The sequence below is a fragment of the Phyllostomus hastatus genome, unplaced genomic scaffold (genome assembly GCF_019186645.2).
Source record: "Phyllostomus hastatus isolate PE091 unplaced genomic scaffold, TTU_PhHast_1.1 phas_contig_1162, whole genome shotgun sequence".
Classification (NCBI taxonomy): domain Eukaryota; kingdom Metazoa; phylum Chordata; class Mammalia; order Chiroptera; family Phyllostomidae; genus Phyllostomus; species Phyllostomus hastatus.
The window spans coordinates 13,502,481-13,517,594 of NW_025333537.1; the positions used below are offsets into that span (position 1 = coordinate 13,502,481).

General features: G+C 67.4%; 1 protein-coding gene across 1 annotated transcript in view; it reads right to left on the bottom strand.

The window, feature by feature from the left end:
- Positions 1-11,031, bottom strand: part of GALNT9 (polypeptide N-acetylgalactosaminyltransferase 9) — a 44,345-nt gene extending 33,314 nt beyond the window's left edge. The window contains exon 1 of the mRNA XM_045843893.1: positions 10,982-11,031. The gene's annotated coding sequence lies outside the window, so the exon portion shown is untranslated. The remainder of the gene's footprint in view (positions 1-10,981) is intronic.
- Between the last annotated feature and the right edge of the window lie 4,083 nt (positions 11,032-15,114).

Consider the following 15,114-nt stretch of genomic DNA (forward strand, 5'->3'; position numbering starts at 1 on the left):
GAAAACGTCATTTTGCTCACGGAACGACGTTGTTCTGCGTTCTAAATGTCAGTGGCGACGATGCGTCCCGGCAGGCAGCGGCCTGTGGCTGAATTTCATTCGCAACAGGCGCCCAGTGACTCGGGGACGCTGGGGCTGCCCTGCCAGGAGGGGGTGCACCTCGCAGTCCGGCAAACGGGTTTTCATGCGGCTTTTCCACACGCCGAGGGCTGGGCTGCGAGCGGTGAGCTGGGCCGCGGTGGCGTGGCCCTAGCGTGGTGCCCGCCCCAAAACCCTGGCCCCCGCACCCCGGGGCGTCCTGGGGCGCCAGCCGCTCAGAAGCGTGAGCGCGCCTGAGGTCAGAGGACGGGCCTGTCCCCACAGGAGGGGCCCTCGCTGGGCTGCCTGCAGACGTCTGGTGGGTTGGTGAGACGGGGCGCAGGACACCAGAGGAGGGCGCCGTCTACATGGGACCGGGTTGGGGGCAATGCTGGGCTCTTCAAGGTCAGAGGCCGAGCTCTGCTGGGTTAGCCTGGACGCCGTCCACACCGAGCCGACGCCTCCAAGTTGGGCCTCGCTCTCTGCTCGGACCACAGACGGAAACTTGGGAGCCGCTAGTGGGCCCTCTCCTGTCTCCTGGAGAGAAGGCATTTCCTGTCCCCGTTTCCGCCCGGGCACGTGGCACGCCCGTCTCGCCACCGACGCGCGTGAGTCAGCAGGGGTCCGGGGCCCCATGAGCAGGGCTGCCTCCTGCACACTCGGCGCGTCCCAGGGCCCAGGGGGGCTTCTGCCGACGCGTCACCGTGGGATCCGGCCTCCCGAGAGCGGCCCCCCGGAGCGCCCGCAGTGGCCACGGGGCCTCCTGTCAGCCTGGAGCTGACACACGCTGTCCCCACCCTCCCTGGGCAAACGTCCTGCGGACGCGGCGGCACAGACAGGGCGGCGAGATGAGATTCCGCCGGGGGCTTGAAGACCTGGAGGTCGCCCGGTGAACAGGGCTCCTGACCCGCACGGCGACCTTCCAGAAAATCAGGGTTTCATCCCAACAACCCACCCCCCACGCCAGGCTCCTGGGGTGCAGCACACGGAGGCTGTCAAGTTAGAATTTAACGTGACCGTTTCACAGAAGGGACGACCAAAGCAGAAACAGGGCCACGCGGCGAGTTTTGGTTCAGACCAAATTCACTGACGGGCCGAGGTCTTGGACGTCGGTGTCAGGATCCTGGGCCAGGGTCCTCTGGGGACGGACACCTGGGCTCCGGACGGCAGCGGCGTCCCCCTCCGGGGCACTCTCAGCCCGGGGGGTGGACCGGGGGCAGACCGGTTGTGTGGGCTGCATTCACTCGAGTCGCCGACCTCCCAACGCCAGCGGCCCAGCGACACGCAGGGGCTCAGGACACCTCCAGACAGACCCCCACGGCGACCCTGCCACCCCCAGCTCTGCAGACAGCGGCCGCCGCTCTGACATCAGCAGCTTCGAGGAGTCAACAGCGATGGTGGTGGAATCTGCTCATTAGCCACGGCCCTGCTCGTGGGCGTCCCCGGGTGACAGCCGGCGGGCCCACAGCCCGTTACCTCGGCAGCTGGGCCGTCAGCCCGCAAGCAGGTGACAATGGGCAGCATGCTCCGCGGCCGCCGGGAGCGGCAGAGGCTCCAGATCCGCCGGCTCAGCCGCCCCCGCCTCCCCCCAGGCAGAGGTGACAGGTTCCACTGAGCCAGGAGAGGGTCGCGAAGGGCCAGCGTGAGCGTGTGCCTGTGACGGAGGGAGTGTGCACGCGTGCATGTGTGCGAGTGAGCGAGGGACAGACAGCGACAGATGGGGGGGTGATTTCTCGGGGCGTGGGGTGGGGGGCTAACCACAACGAAGACTGTGGTGCCGCTTCCGGCTCTCCTTTCTCGCCGAGCACCCCAGCAGGGCAATAGAGCGGAGGAGGTCCCCGCTGGCTGGGCCCCAGCTCCCGAGGGGCCCCGGGCTGGCCCAGCCGCCGCGGCACCGTGTCACAGCGCCGTCCCCGGTCCCGGGCAGTGACTGTCCCCTGCTGGTCTCCCGGGCAGAAAACAAGCCTCTTCCAGGAGGCCTTCCGTTTCTGAGTTCTTTACCAAATGCTTGAAGAGTGTTGACCGGGCGCCAGAACCCACGTTCTCGGTGAGGAACAGAGAGGGTCAGTAACTTGCCTGAAGTCACACAGCTATCGGAGATGGGGCCTGGACAGTCTGGCTCCAGAGTCCAGCCCGTAAGCCCCAGTCTCAGCTGCCTCCCCCCCGCCAGAGCCACCGAAACCCACTCTTCCTTCTGCCGCCGCAGAGAGGTCTCTCCTGTTTCCTGCCGGCCCGTACGGTGACTTGTCCCTCCGTCTCCGATGCCAGCACCGCCAGACAGCCACTTACAGCAGCACCATCCGGCACTTAGCACCTGGGCCGCAGAGGCAGGACACTTGCCCTGCTGCCCCCGGAGGTCTGGGCCCAGCCAGCTGACGGAGACACGGCGGCCCCAGGCCGGAGGCTGGCAGGTCCGTTCACTGCTGCCTGTTTGTGGCTGCGGCCAGCGGGCGGCTGGGCCCCGAGCTGGGCCATGGGGACACCCGCAGAGGCCCCCACCACCCACACCGGCCTCTCCCTCTCCGAGTGGCCTGGGCTCTCTCCCAGAAGGCCTGCCCCAGACTAAGTCCCGTCCTTCTTCTGCCTCGGGCCACAGGCTTGTCCCGGCTCCGCCTGACCCAGGCCAGCCACCCGCAGGGACGAGCAGGGGCCGCGACACGTGGGCTGCTGCGGTTTCAGGCCTCCGGCCTGCAGAGCTGTGGGGGGTGCGTCTGTGTTGTTTCAAGCGCTCAGTTTGTAGTGATCTGTGATGGCAGCCGGGGCGCTCACGGAAAGACTAACACGGGAGAGGAACGTGAACAGTGCCGACGAGTCCGCCACGAGCAGCATCGCGAGTGGTGAGGGGAGGCCCGCGGGCCTGGGCCCAGCGTGCCCGAGCCCCGGCCCCCCATGGTGCGAGGTCTAAGCCGGTGGGAGGCCCGGGGCGCCGCTCTTGCTGACGGGTCTCCTCGCACACACACAGCCCGCCGGCCACAGGCCCGGGAAGCGGCCTCTCGGTCCTGGGACCTGGTCTCCCGGGAATCTCCAGGGCCTCACTTCCAAGGACTCTTCGCAAGCCGGTGGCCAAGAGGCTCAGCGCTGCGGGTGACAGCGGGAGTGTGGCCGGGACGCGGGCCACCCCCCTGCAGGGTGACATTCCCCTCCCCTCCCCTCCCACGGGCCGCTGGAAGATTGATCTATCACAGCTGTTGGTATACGCGAGGGAGCTCCCAGCACGGCAGCCCCACCACTGCCTTCCCGCTGCGTTCAGGGAGCTCGCTGCTCCCTGACCACACAACACCTTCCTCACGAACCCACGCGGGCCTCCCGGGAGGGGCTGGGAGGAGGCGCATCACTGCCACCCCACCCCCGCCCCCAGGACGGTGGTCGGCCTCCGAGACCGAGAGCCGGTGCGGGCGCTGGGTGTCGCCCCCGCGGGCCCGGCGAGGCCCAGCCCCAGCCCCAGCGAGTGGACGAGCAGATGGGTGGACGGATGCCTGCGCGGGCCGAGACGGCAGCGTCCGAGGCTCTGCGGAGCGGAGGAGGTGACGGCCCGCGTGGGACTCTGATGCACAGGAGACGCGCCCCTCCGTGAACACAGACGTCAGAACTGCCCTGGCCCGTCAGCCTGTCCCATCTTCCCGGCCCCCTCTGCCAGGGTGTCCCGAGGTGGTGGCCCAGTGCTGCGGGTGGGGTGGGGGGGGCATGGGTCCCTGTGCAGCCCCCGCACCAGCAGCAGGTTCACACAGACACCCCCGCCCAGAGCAGCCCACAGCAGCCTCCTCAGGACTCTGCGGGGGGGGGGGGGGGGTGTCCGGCTGCTGGGCCGGGTCGGGGGCCGGCCACCGCCGCCGCTGGGAGCTCGGCCTGGGCCTTCGCCAGTGCTCAGAGCTGTATAATTTAATCTAATTGATTAATTAAATCCAAATAATTTTCCAACAAGCTGTAATAACAGTTATAGGATTTCAGGACTACCTATAATTTTCTTAATGACTTTTATCAGAGGAAACCGTTCTCCCCAGGTCTCACGGCCGGTGGTCGTCGACCCCGTGGGCTCGCCTTGGTTGCATCCCCGCACTGAGTCCCGCGCCGACGGCGGCCCCGCAGAACTGCCCAGGCCACCGTCCACACCTGCGCGGGCTCTCTGGTCTCTGGCCGGGGCTGGCGGCCGCGGTGGGCGGGTGGCTCGGTCGGTCGGTCGGTCGGTCGAGGCCACAGCGGCAGTGGCTCTGCTGTCCTGGGACGGGCCAGGTCGGCGGCGCACACGATAGGGCACAGGGGGTGGGAGGGAGCATCCGGCTGCTGCCCCTGGACAGAGGGACCCCTGCGTCGGGGTCAGGGGCTGTCCGGTGCGGGGCAGAGGGCTGGGGGTGGGGGCCCCGTCCGGAGCCACAGACGCTGTCAATATGCCGAAGTTCTTCGGTTGCAGGCAACAGGCCCCGACCCAGAACCGCGCGAGCCGGGACGGGATTTTACAGAGAAGACGCGGGCGCGGCTGAGGGGCAGCAAAGGACGAGGAACCGGGGAAGAGGCCGGAGCATCCTCCCTGCGAGCAGGGGGCGCGGCAGCCATGGGGGGGATGGGCAGACGGTCCGCTTCCCGGTGTCCCGGGGCTGAGCAAGCGCCGGCCTTTCCCAGCCCCTATGCCCCCCGCCCCGGGAGGTCACGCCACGAGACAGTGGCCCCGGGAGAGGAGGGCGCAGTTGGCGGAAGTGGGCGGAACGGGCGGCGGCTGCAGACGCCCCCGCGCCCCGGCCCGCCGGTTGCGCACACTCTCCAGGTGCGGCAGAGCGGGCCGCCGCGCCGGGCTGGGCGGGCGGCTTCCGGCGAGGCTCCAGCTCTGGGTCTGCCGCGCAGCGGCCCCGCGTCCGGCGAGGCCTGGCCACCGCCGAGCTCGAGCTGCGTCACCGGCGGCCCGGGGCCTGTCGGCTCGCCCAGGCCCCGCCCCGACTCCGGCGCCAGCACCCCCGGCCCCCCCCCGCCCCCCCGCGCTGCCGATGTCCTGGGCGGGGCCGCGTCCCGTCAGACTCCCACGCGGAAGCCCGAACCCCACACCTCAGGACGCGGCCTTGGTGCAGACGGGCCCTCGCAGGTATGACCAGTTAAGTCAGGGTGGGGTCGTCCTGGAGTAGGGTGGGGACCCCGACCCACTCGCGGGGGTCCCTGGAGGACGCCCGGAGCAGCCAGGACCCAGGCACAGGGACCAGCCGGTGAGGACACAGGGGGACCCAGCCGTCTGCCACCACGAGAGGACCCCAGAGGGGACCACCCTGTGACACCTGGAACTCGGATGCCCAGCCTCCAGGACTGGGGCAGTAAGAGCCCCGGGGCGCCGACGCGGCAGAGGAGGAACTCGGGGTGCAGGGGGCAGCCCTGAGCTGGAAGGAGGGGCCCGTCTGCGGTGCCGTGCAAGGAGCTGAGGGGCGCACCGGGCAGTGGGAGGCTGCTCCCCCAGGCTTGCCCCGGCCCAAGGGCCGCTGGAGACGGGACCCGCCGCCCTCAGCTGGCAGAGAACCCGGAGCAGGTGGGGGGGGGTGGGCATGGTCAGAGGCGCCTCTCAGCGCCTCGCGGTGCAATTCCCAAGGTGCCTCCTCAAAAGCAGCCGCGGAGCTTTCCATTACTTCCCTGTGCGTGGAAATGCTCCCGCAGGCTCCACTCACAGGCTCCCTGGAACCGAGTTCTCCCAGAGAGGCTGCATCTTAATTTGAGTGTAAACACTCCGCACAGCAGGCTCCTGCGACCCCCCCCCCAGCCAGGGAGGGGGGGGGCTGCGGTGGGCAGATGGGTTTGCAGAGCCGTCCCCCCCTGGGGGCGGGGCCCTGGGCGGGGCCGGGCCCGCCTTCCCGCGCCCCGCTTCCCTGGGCTCCCGGTCCATCTGTCGTCTCTGGCCTGTCACCACTTCTTCGGAGTTTTGAGTTATTCACCAATGTCTGCAGATCAGGACACCCCACACTTAAAAGGCTGTCTGGTGTCCGAGGTAGAACCCACCCCGGATCCAGACACGTCTCGGGTGCGTCTGGCCCTTAGCGTCTTCCAGGCGCTGGGCCCAGGGACCGGTTTGGGCGTGGGCACACGGCCACAGGCAGGCCAGCCAATGGGACTCAGCCCTGGGGCTTTTCTGAGGAAGGCCGGCAGAGGGCGCTCTTTTCCCACCCCTGTGCACCTCGGGGAGGTGGGGGGGGGCGGGGGTCGTCGTCCCAGCCGCGGGGAGCCTGGCTGAGGACCGAGGGGAAGTCCCAGGGAGGGACCGAGACCCCCACGCAGCTCTGCGGAGTCCAGGCTCCCCCACCGCGTCTGCCGCCTGAGCTGGGGTCCTGCCACTCACAGTCAAAACCACCTTGGTGCGTTCGTGTCCTGCCCTGGAAGATGTTCCTGGAAACGTCCCAGCCATCCTGGCGTCTGCAGGGACCAGAGGTCACCTCACCCCTCAGCCTCAGGTTCCTTCTCCGAGAATCGGGGGGACACACACGCTGTTGTCGGGGGGCCTCCTGGGAAGCAGCGGAGTGGACCCTCGGGGTGTGAGTCCTGCCCCGTCCGTCCCCCCCCCCCGGCCTGTGCCGGGTTCTCGGTGGGATCCCTGTTCCGTGAGAGCGGTGCTCCCCCCCCCATCTGTCCCCTGGCTCCACCTCACAGGTGCCTGGGAAGCGCAGCCCTGCCCCTCCGAGGACAGGCTGGGACGGGGCCGCAGGTCCCTGAGGGATCAGGCCACCAGGAGGACACCGTGAACCCCCTAGACTCCCTGGCACAGCCCTGGGATGGGGCATGTGGGCTGAGGCTGGGGAACCACCCGGGGAACCACCCGGCCCCTGCCCCCAGGGGCCACGCGAAGGCCTGAGGGCAGTCCCGGTGAGTGAGGCGCCCAGGCCCCAAGGGTCAGGACGGACACCATGACGGTGCTCCTTTCCCCCTCCTGGCCCTCTGCAGGGAGCTGTGCCTGCCAGACTCACCACACTGCCCTGCAGCTCAGGGCTTGTCGTCGGTGAAATGGACATGGACACCTGAAGGTCAGAGGGGAGAGCCAGCTCTGGGGCCACGGCCCCCACACGGCCAGCTCCCTGGCCCCGTGCGGGCCCCACAGGACGCTCTCAGCTCGCCTCAGCGCCTGCCCTCAGCTGCCCTGGCAAGTTCATGAGTGAGGCTTGGATCGGAGTCGGTTCGCAAAGGAAACCGGCCCCAAGGCACGACCCACAGACGCCGCGAACAATCAGAACCAGGAGTGAAACCGGCCCAGTGCTCCCGGCCGCAGTGCACGGCTGCTCTCGCCACGGCGTCCGGCCCACTGGACCCGTAACTGTCTGTCCCCAAGCCCAGAGCCGCGGGGCCCCTGCTTCCCACGCCAGGAACACGCCAGCAGAGGTCCCCTCGGCCCCCCCCACCCGCGGCCCCCGCCCCAGCTCCCAGTTTCCCCACTCAGTCGCCCGCAGGGATTGGCGCCACGGGGCCGAACTACTCGCATAGGTTCCTTCGCAAAGAAACTGTTTTCCGAGCGGATGAATCTCAATCTCCTCCCTTCGTGCCGACATCCCAGTGCGGGGCACCTCCCGGGCTGCGCGTCCTAACGCTTCCGCCCCATCTGCGCCGAGTGCGCGCGCGAAAGGCGGGAGGCCGCGCGGCCGGGGTGAGAAGGAGCCCGGCGTGCGGGGCAGCGGCGCAGGCCTTGAGCGCGCGCTGGGGCCCCGGTCCGTGCTGTGCTGTGCTGTGCTGTCTGGCCTGGCCGTCCGCCCTGAGCCGGTCTGGAGGAAGAGAGAGGACCGCTGCAAACTGGCTCTGACCTGGGGCCGCGCGGGGAGATGGCGACGGGCCAGGACTAACACGGTCACCCCGAGTGGAGACCAGGAGCAGCCGGGCCCCGAGAGGCCTTTTTGCTAAGTGCGCTTCTGCCGCCTCTTCAGATGCCGAGAAGGTCCCAGCTGATGCGAACACGCCCGCCTGCGTAGGGCGCGTCCTCTGTCAGCTGGAGGGCGAGGGCGGCTGCCCTTTCACAGGTACGGGGATGTCTGGCGCGATGCCCGACCAGGCTTTCTCAGAACGCGCCCGTCTGCCTCTGTCGATCCGTGAGTGCCCCAGGCATGGAGCGCTGTCCCAAGAGGCCGTATGGGAGGATCCGGCCACGGGCAGAGGGGGCAGGAGGTTGGCCCAGCCCTGGGCCCTAGTCGGCGCTGGTCTTTGGGGAGAAGGGAACCCACAAACTGAGCAGGTCTGCCGCAGAGCTGGGTGGACCTGCTGCTCTCCTTTTCCACCTGGACACACAGCTGGACTACATTTCCCAGACTCCCTTGCTGCTAGGTGCACCGTGTGACTGAGTTCTGACCAATAGCATGCAAGCAGAAATGATGGGCTTCCTGTCCAGGCCTGCACCTGGTCCTCAGTCCGTCTCCACCGCTGGTGATGGAGAGGATTCAGAGGGTCAGACCCAGGAGAGGCTTGGGTCATTCAGTGACCACTCAGGGTCCAGCCCACAGTGCCACCCAGCCCCTGATGACCTACGTGCATAGTGACATGAGTTTTTAGTACTGAACGTAAACCTTGCTTGTGTTATAAGCCATCTCTCGGGTGTGTCTGTCCCAGCAGGTGGCCTACTTTTCACTTGCTGATGTAATGCTCTGAGTCTACACCTGACAGGTGAGTCAGGACTTGAACGTGGCAAATGGCAGGAAACCCACCCCAGAGCGGCTTGAGTGGAATAAATGAAACTGATTAGCTCCTGTAACTGGGGCCTGAGGAGCATGTGGGGTGCAGGCGTGGCTCGACCAAGGCGCCGCCAGCAGCAGCAGCAGGTGCAAATGCCTCTCCTGGCACCGCCCTCCAGACCGGCCTGGGTCAGCCCAGCTCGCCTCTGTGGAGGCGTCTGAAGGGGGAGGAGGAGAGAAAGGCAGGAGCTTCCCCGCCACCACGGAAAGAGACTTGTTCCAACTCCCCCCCGGGAGCCGGTTCCACCCTCTCAGCCCGCCATCTGGAACATTCCGACTCGCACCCGCTGGCGTGCACTTGCTGAAGCTTTGCATTCCTGGCTCTGAGATTGGGAGCAACTGTGTGTGGCAAATACAGGCTCCCGTCATATGTTCCGGGGACACGGAGCAGATTGCTCCCCGTCCTCAGAAAACACAAACCAGAAAAAGAAGGACAGACAGAGCAGCCTTTGCCAAGCCCTCCTCACGGAGGGGGGAACCCTGGTGGGTCTGGAAGCACAGAAAGCGTCACGGAAGGTGGGCACGCCTGCCGGCAGGTGCGTCTCTCAGGCGCCAGGTTGGTGCCAAGGAAGGGGACAAGCCAGGGCCATATAAAGGGCCTTTGATGCGGGGTGAGCAGGACCCACTCCGGCGCCCGGGGAGCCCCCGTCTGCTGGGCTTCTCCAGACAAAGGGCTGGGGGACCAGGCCGCAGAGCAGAGGCTGCAGGGCGGAGGCCGGACCTCCTGCAGGGAGTGAGTGGTCCCAGCTCCCAGAGGGCTGTTTGGTTAGCGACCACCCTAAGTTTGTAGAAATGTCATCATGTGACTGTTTGGTGAGACCCGCCCAACACTGTGTCTCCAGAGTGTGAATTCCCGTTGACCGAGTGAGTGAGTGAGCGAATGAGTGAGTTGAATGGATGGATGACGAAGAGGCAGGCAGAGCCTCACAGAGTCGGAACAGGCTGGCTCCCCGCGGTCCCTTCCGTGGGGACCGGTCCCCAAACAAAGGATGCACGCCCAAACCAGGAATCGTCAGAGTGGGCGTGTTACCCTTCTGGAAGCTCCCGTCTGTGGTCTTGACGCCGCTCTGGACCCGAGGTCGGTCTTAATTTAACCCAAATTGCCCACAGGGAGGGGGCAGGAAGCTCGGATTCGAGGAGGGACCCGTCCGACCAGACATCTTGTATGTCACCTAGGACAGAGCCGTTTAATTGTGCCATTATCTCCGAGCTTTTATTATCCTGGCTATCGATCTTCCCTGTTAATGAAGCCCATATAATTAAACGACCGGAAAGCTACACCCAGCCTTAATGAACCCGCTCCCAGGTGCGGCGCGGCCGTGAAGGAGAGCACTGCTCCTCGCCTCCTGGCCTCTCCCGTCCCTTGGCTGGCCTGAAGGACGCAGGGACACCGGGAGGGCCCGGCCCTGACCCCCACCTCCACGGAGATGGCGGGGCGGGCTCCCCCATCCCCGCTGACCGCCGAGTGCGGGCAGAAGCCCTAGTTCCGGTCACCAGGACCGCGGTGACCGCCTGTGAGCTCCGGAAACACAGAAGCTGCCCCCTTCCCCCATTTCCAGCGACCGCTCAGTCTCGCACCTGAACGTGGTCCTGGGGTTGCAGACACCTGTTCCCTCTGCAGGTGCGGGACCCAGGGCCCCCTCTGCTGGCGACACAGCCCAGCTGTCCTGGGGAGTCCCCCGCTCACCGCACCACCGTGCCCTGGGGGAGGCAGACTCATTTCCTGCCTCCAGGGTGGGGCCTGTCCTGCCCTCCCCACAGCCTGGGGCCCACGCACTCACACGCCCGCCCCTCACAGCGAGAGCCCCTCCCCGCCCGAGACCAGCTTGCAGCTTGCGTCACGGTGACTTGCTTGCCCACCAGCACGGGGCAGAGGCGGAACTTCTCTCCCTGCAGATGGGACGTTTGCTTGGGAGCCCGGCCTGCCCCACGAGCGGATGAAAGCAGCCACTGAGCAGGTGAACAGGGAACTCGGGCAGATCCGAGGGCTCTCTGAGTCTAGGCTGGCACATCCCAGAGACAGGCCCACGGAAGGAGCCAGGAAGTGTTGCCACCCCCTCCTCAACCCGCCAGTACCTGCATGTGCACCCCCCGCCCCCCACGGGCCCCCCACGGGCCCCCCACGGGCTCCCCCAGGCGCCTGGCAGGCTTTTTAGGAGCTGGGAGCCTCCTGCATGAGACATCGCAAGACACACACTTGATCGCTTCCCTCCTCCAGCTACGGGCGGTCACACCTGGGCCCCGTGTGACGAGTGCAGGCGAAGTGCCGTGGCTGCGCTGCCAGGTGCCACGTCTGCTCAGCACGCCCTGCCCTGCGTGGGAGAAGGAACAGGCGCAGAAAGAAAGGGGAGCTTTGCGCCTGAAAAATTTCCGCTCCCACCCCTGCAGCAGAGAGCTGGGCTGGTCTTCTCCCCGGAGGGCTGGCTGCTCTGCCTGGCAACGCTGCCGGCAGGGTGGGTGCCCCTGGGCCTCGCTGGGTGGTGTCAGGAGGGGGCCGTGGGTGTCCCACATGACAATACTTTCAGGTCCTCGGACAGCAGCGGGGGCCAGCCCCTGGGACGTGAGGGGTCATCGAAGCTGGCCCTCGGACGGGCCTCGGCCAGTGTGGGAAGGGGGTGCCGCTCTCCCAGATCAGCCCAGAAATTCTCCGGCCCCACTCAGTGGGCGGAGCTGAGGTGCCCGGCCACCAGCCCCCCGGGTCTGTGTCTGAGAGCTGGTGGCCCGGGCTCCATGGCCACGCCCCTGTCCCGGGGGGCTGCTGGGAACAGAGGTGCCTCCAGGCACCCCCCGCTGCACGGATGGGGCCAGCAGATGGGCGTCCAGCCCCACTTCCTCCTAACGTGCTGATTTTAAACAGAAAGGAACTCTTGCGTTTTCTCAGAGCATTTGTGCCTCTCAGCCGCCCCCACTGGGCCCAGCACCCAGCAGCATCACGAGTCTCGGAAACAGAGTTCTCATTTCCTTTCCCAGTGGAAGCTCCGATTTCGGAGCAGCTCTCGGGGCCGGGATGCGGGGAGCCTTGACCTTGGGGCTTTGAGGCCACCGTCACTGGCCAGGCCAGAGCCTTTCCAGCCGAGCGTGGGGTCCTTTCCCGACCCCTGCTGTCCAGGAGCCGCCTGACCACGGGCGCTGCCGGGAAGCCTCGCCCTGAAGCCCCCCACCGCACCTCTCCCTCTGTGGGGGGCGAGGCGTGACCTGCGAGGAGAGAATTCCCGCCTGACGGGAGGACGGGGAGCTCACCCACACCCACTCGTTGGGAGGGGCCGACGTCCCCTCGGCCGAGCAGGGGGTGAGGCAGTGCACAGCCACACGGCCTTTCACCCGGAGCCCGAGTCTGGACTGAGTGTGCAGACCTCGCACGCACGGGGAGCTCTGTCCTCCTGCCTCCGAGCTCGCTGAGCGGCGGCAGAAACCCAGCCGAAAGGCATCGGAGACAGCGAGGGGTTAACCCTCTCGCCCCAGGGCGGCAGCAGCGCAGGGGGCCAGGCAGCCAGGTGGGGCGGCCTGCGGCTGGGGGCTCTCCGATCACAGGGGGATGGGCTGCCCCCACTGAGAACCACCCAGGGCTGGGCAGCAGCCCTCCCCTGCCGCCGCCCCCTCCTCCGGGCTCATTGCTGCTGCCTGGAGCCGGAGCCCAGCCCGCGGTTGGTGAGCCAGGGAGGAGGTTGCCAGGCAACCATGGTGTCAGCCTCCTTTTCAGCAACTGCTGTTCGCTTGGCCGGACACGGCCCCGGAGGTGCAAGGCCAGGCCCGGGGCGGCCTGGTGCCGCCCAGAGGGCCGGGGGCCCCTCCCGAGGCCGACTTGCTGTGCGCCCAGGGCCACGGCCATGCAGCCCGGTGCTGCCTCCACCCACAGGTGCTGCCCCAACGGTGGCACCTGCACGAGCTCCCTGAGGCACGTCCCCGAGGGTGGCTTCCGTCTTCCCAGAACCCCAGCACCCCCAGGTGCACCCTCTGCAGCCAGCACGTCAGAGGCCAGGCCCAGGGCCGGTCCGCACAGTCGAGGTGTCCTGCGTGTGCACCCTGGGCCGCCCCAGGCCGTGTCAGGAGGGGTGAGAGAAGTGTTTCAGTTGATACCTGCTGGGCGGGCACACGTGTGTGCACACACACAGCACACCCACACACACAGCACACTGCACACGTGTCCTCGTACACCGAACATTCATGTGTGTGCACATGTGTGCACATGTGCGGTGTGTGTGCGCGGGAACACACGTGTGCGTGCGTGCACGCCGCCCAGCCTTTGGGCCCAGCCCCGCGAGAGAAGCTGGCCCGCGTTCCCGTCACAAGCGCAGCGCCTGCCCCGAGCCACCGGCAGGGCCGCCCCGCACACACGGGGCGCGCTGTGCAGCGGACGGAGACGCGAGTCGCCGTCGCAGAAGAGCCGGCGCTGGAATTTTTGTTTTTATTTTTACTTGAGATTCGACACCAAGTGACAACAGGGCCTCTGGGATGGCACCTGTTTCCACTTTCAGTGACACAAAGCGATCCTTCCTTCGGCACAGCCCACCCCTGTGGGCCCGGCAGCCGCACCCTGAGCGGGGAGGAGGGCGAGGCTGAACCTGACCCCGGAGACCTTGGGGGCAGGGGGCAGGGGCTGCTGTCAGGCGCAGCATGGCCCTGTGGTCAGAGGAGCCCACGGTGAGCAGCGGTCATGGCTTGGGTCCCCCAGTGCCCAGCGGAGGCTGGAAGGGAGCTGGCTGGTGAAGCCGTGGCTGCCTCAGTGCCTCCCGTTGGCCAGAGGAACAAGGAGCTGGCCTCTGGACGCTGTCCCCAGCAGGCAGCCGAGACCCCAGCCCGGTCTGTGGTTCTCAAAGCGTCAGCCCCAGGCCCCACGTGGACACCCTCCATGGGGTGGCCGGGAAGGAGCGGCTGGTACAGGAAGGGCCTCCGGTGCTCAGCCACCAGAACAGAACATCAGGAACAGAACCGCAGGGACCCAGGAGGCGTTCGTGGGGCCGTGGACACACAGGGCCGGGAAATGAGGCCTCTGGAAGCTGACCCCTCGGCTGGAAATGACCGTCGGAGCCTCCCGGCCCCACGGGGCCTCTGGGCCGGTTCCGACGGGGCGCCCGCCCTGTGTGTCTGCAGAGCCGGCCACCTGCCGCCACGCCAACTGCTTCATAGCGGCCACGTGAGAGCACTCGGCCATCCGGGCAGCGACTCTCCTTCCCCTCTGTCCGTGAGTTGAGATTTGATTACTTTTTTATCACTAAATGAAATGTCTTCTCTTGCTTGTCTCGTTGCATTAAATCTCTCTATATCTTAATAGACTGCAGCGTCTCCCCACACTTGGGCTGCTGATAACGTGTGTGGGACTCGGGGCGGGGGGCCGGGTGCAGGTGTGGGAGGGGAGCAGCCAGCCGCAGGCCGGAGGGCGCAGAGCCAGCCTGCAGCATGATGCGGGGGCACAGCCAGGCGTCGGGCACGACACACCCCCTGGCGGGCCCCCTGCAGCCCTCCCGCGCCCGCGGGCAGCTGTGCACGGACCCAGCGCCGCTCTGCGGGGACGGCGCGGATCCCCGTGCGGGTGGGGTGTGGGTGTGAGACGCGCTCCTCCCTCTGGTGGGCTTGCCGGGGTGGGGGGGCGGGGGGGCCTCAGGCTGGAGAACGTGGGATGTTTCCGTCGTCCTGCGTCCTCACTTCTTGATCCCACGGACCCCTCGGCCCTGGCTTCACGGGGACGGTCTCCTCGGGCTTGCTTTTCCGGGAAGCCGGTCCTGTAGCCACCCACCGTTTCCGCGCCCCGCGCGCCCCATGCCTGGCCTGCACCAACCGCCGTGCATCAGCAAAGAGACCCCGAAGGAGGCTGGGACAAAGGGGCCAACGTGCCGAGGCCCCCACCAACGGGACAGGGGTCGGGGGCAGGGAGGAGACAGCCCCTCCCCGTGAAATGTGCGCCTGCACCAGGAGAGGCACCGCAGCACGCCGCGTTTGGGGAGGGAGTCTCCGGAGGGTGCCACGTCCGTGTGCCAGCACGGCCCGGTCAGAGGACACAGACAAGGGCCCAGACAAACCCTGACCAACCACCCCCTCCGCCCACACAGACCCGGCTGCCCCAGAGCCCGCCACGCACGAGCGAGGGTCCGAGGCCACCCGAGAGGTCCGTCTGGGTGCTCTGTCCCCGGGGTCCCCGGCACAACTGGGACTACCAGAGGGGTTCCGCCGCTTCTCCAAGCTGCCTTCCCCGCAGAGAACATTTCCCTCCCCTTGGGCTAAACGACCTCCAGGGACCTTCGCCCAGAGTGCGCCCGGCGTCCCCACGTGGCACCTGAAAGAGTGTGGGTCCTGCCGTCCAGACGGACCGTGTTTGCCGGCCACCGCTTCCCGCCCACCCTGCTCCAACCGGCTTGACGCCCGGTTCTCA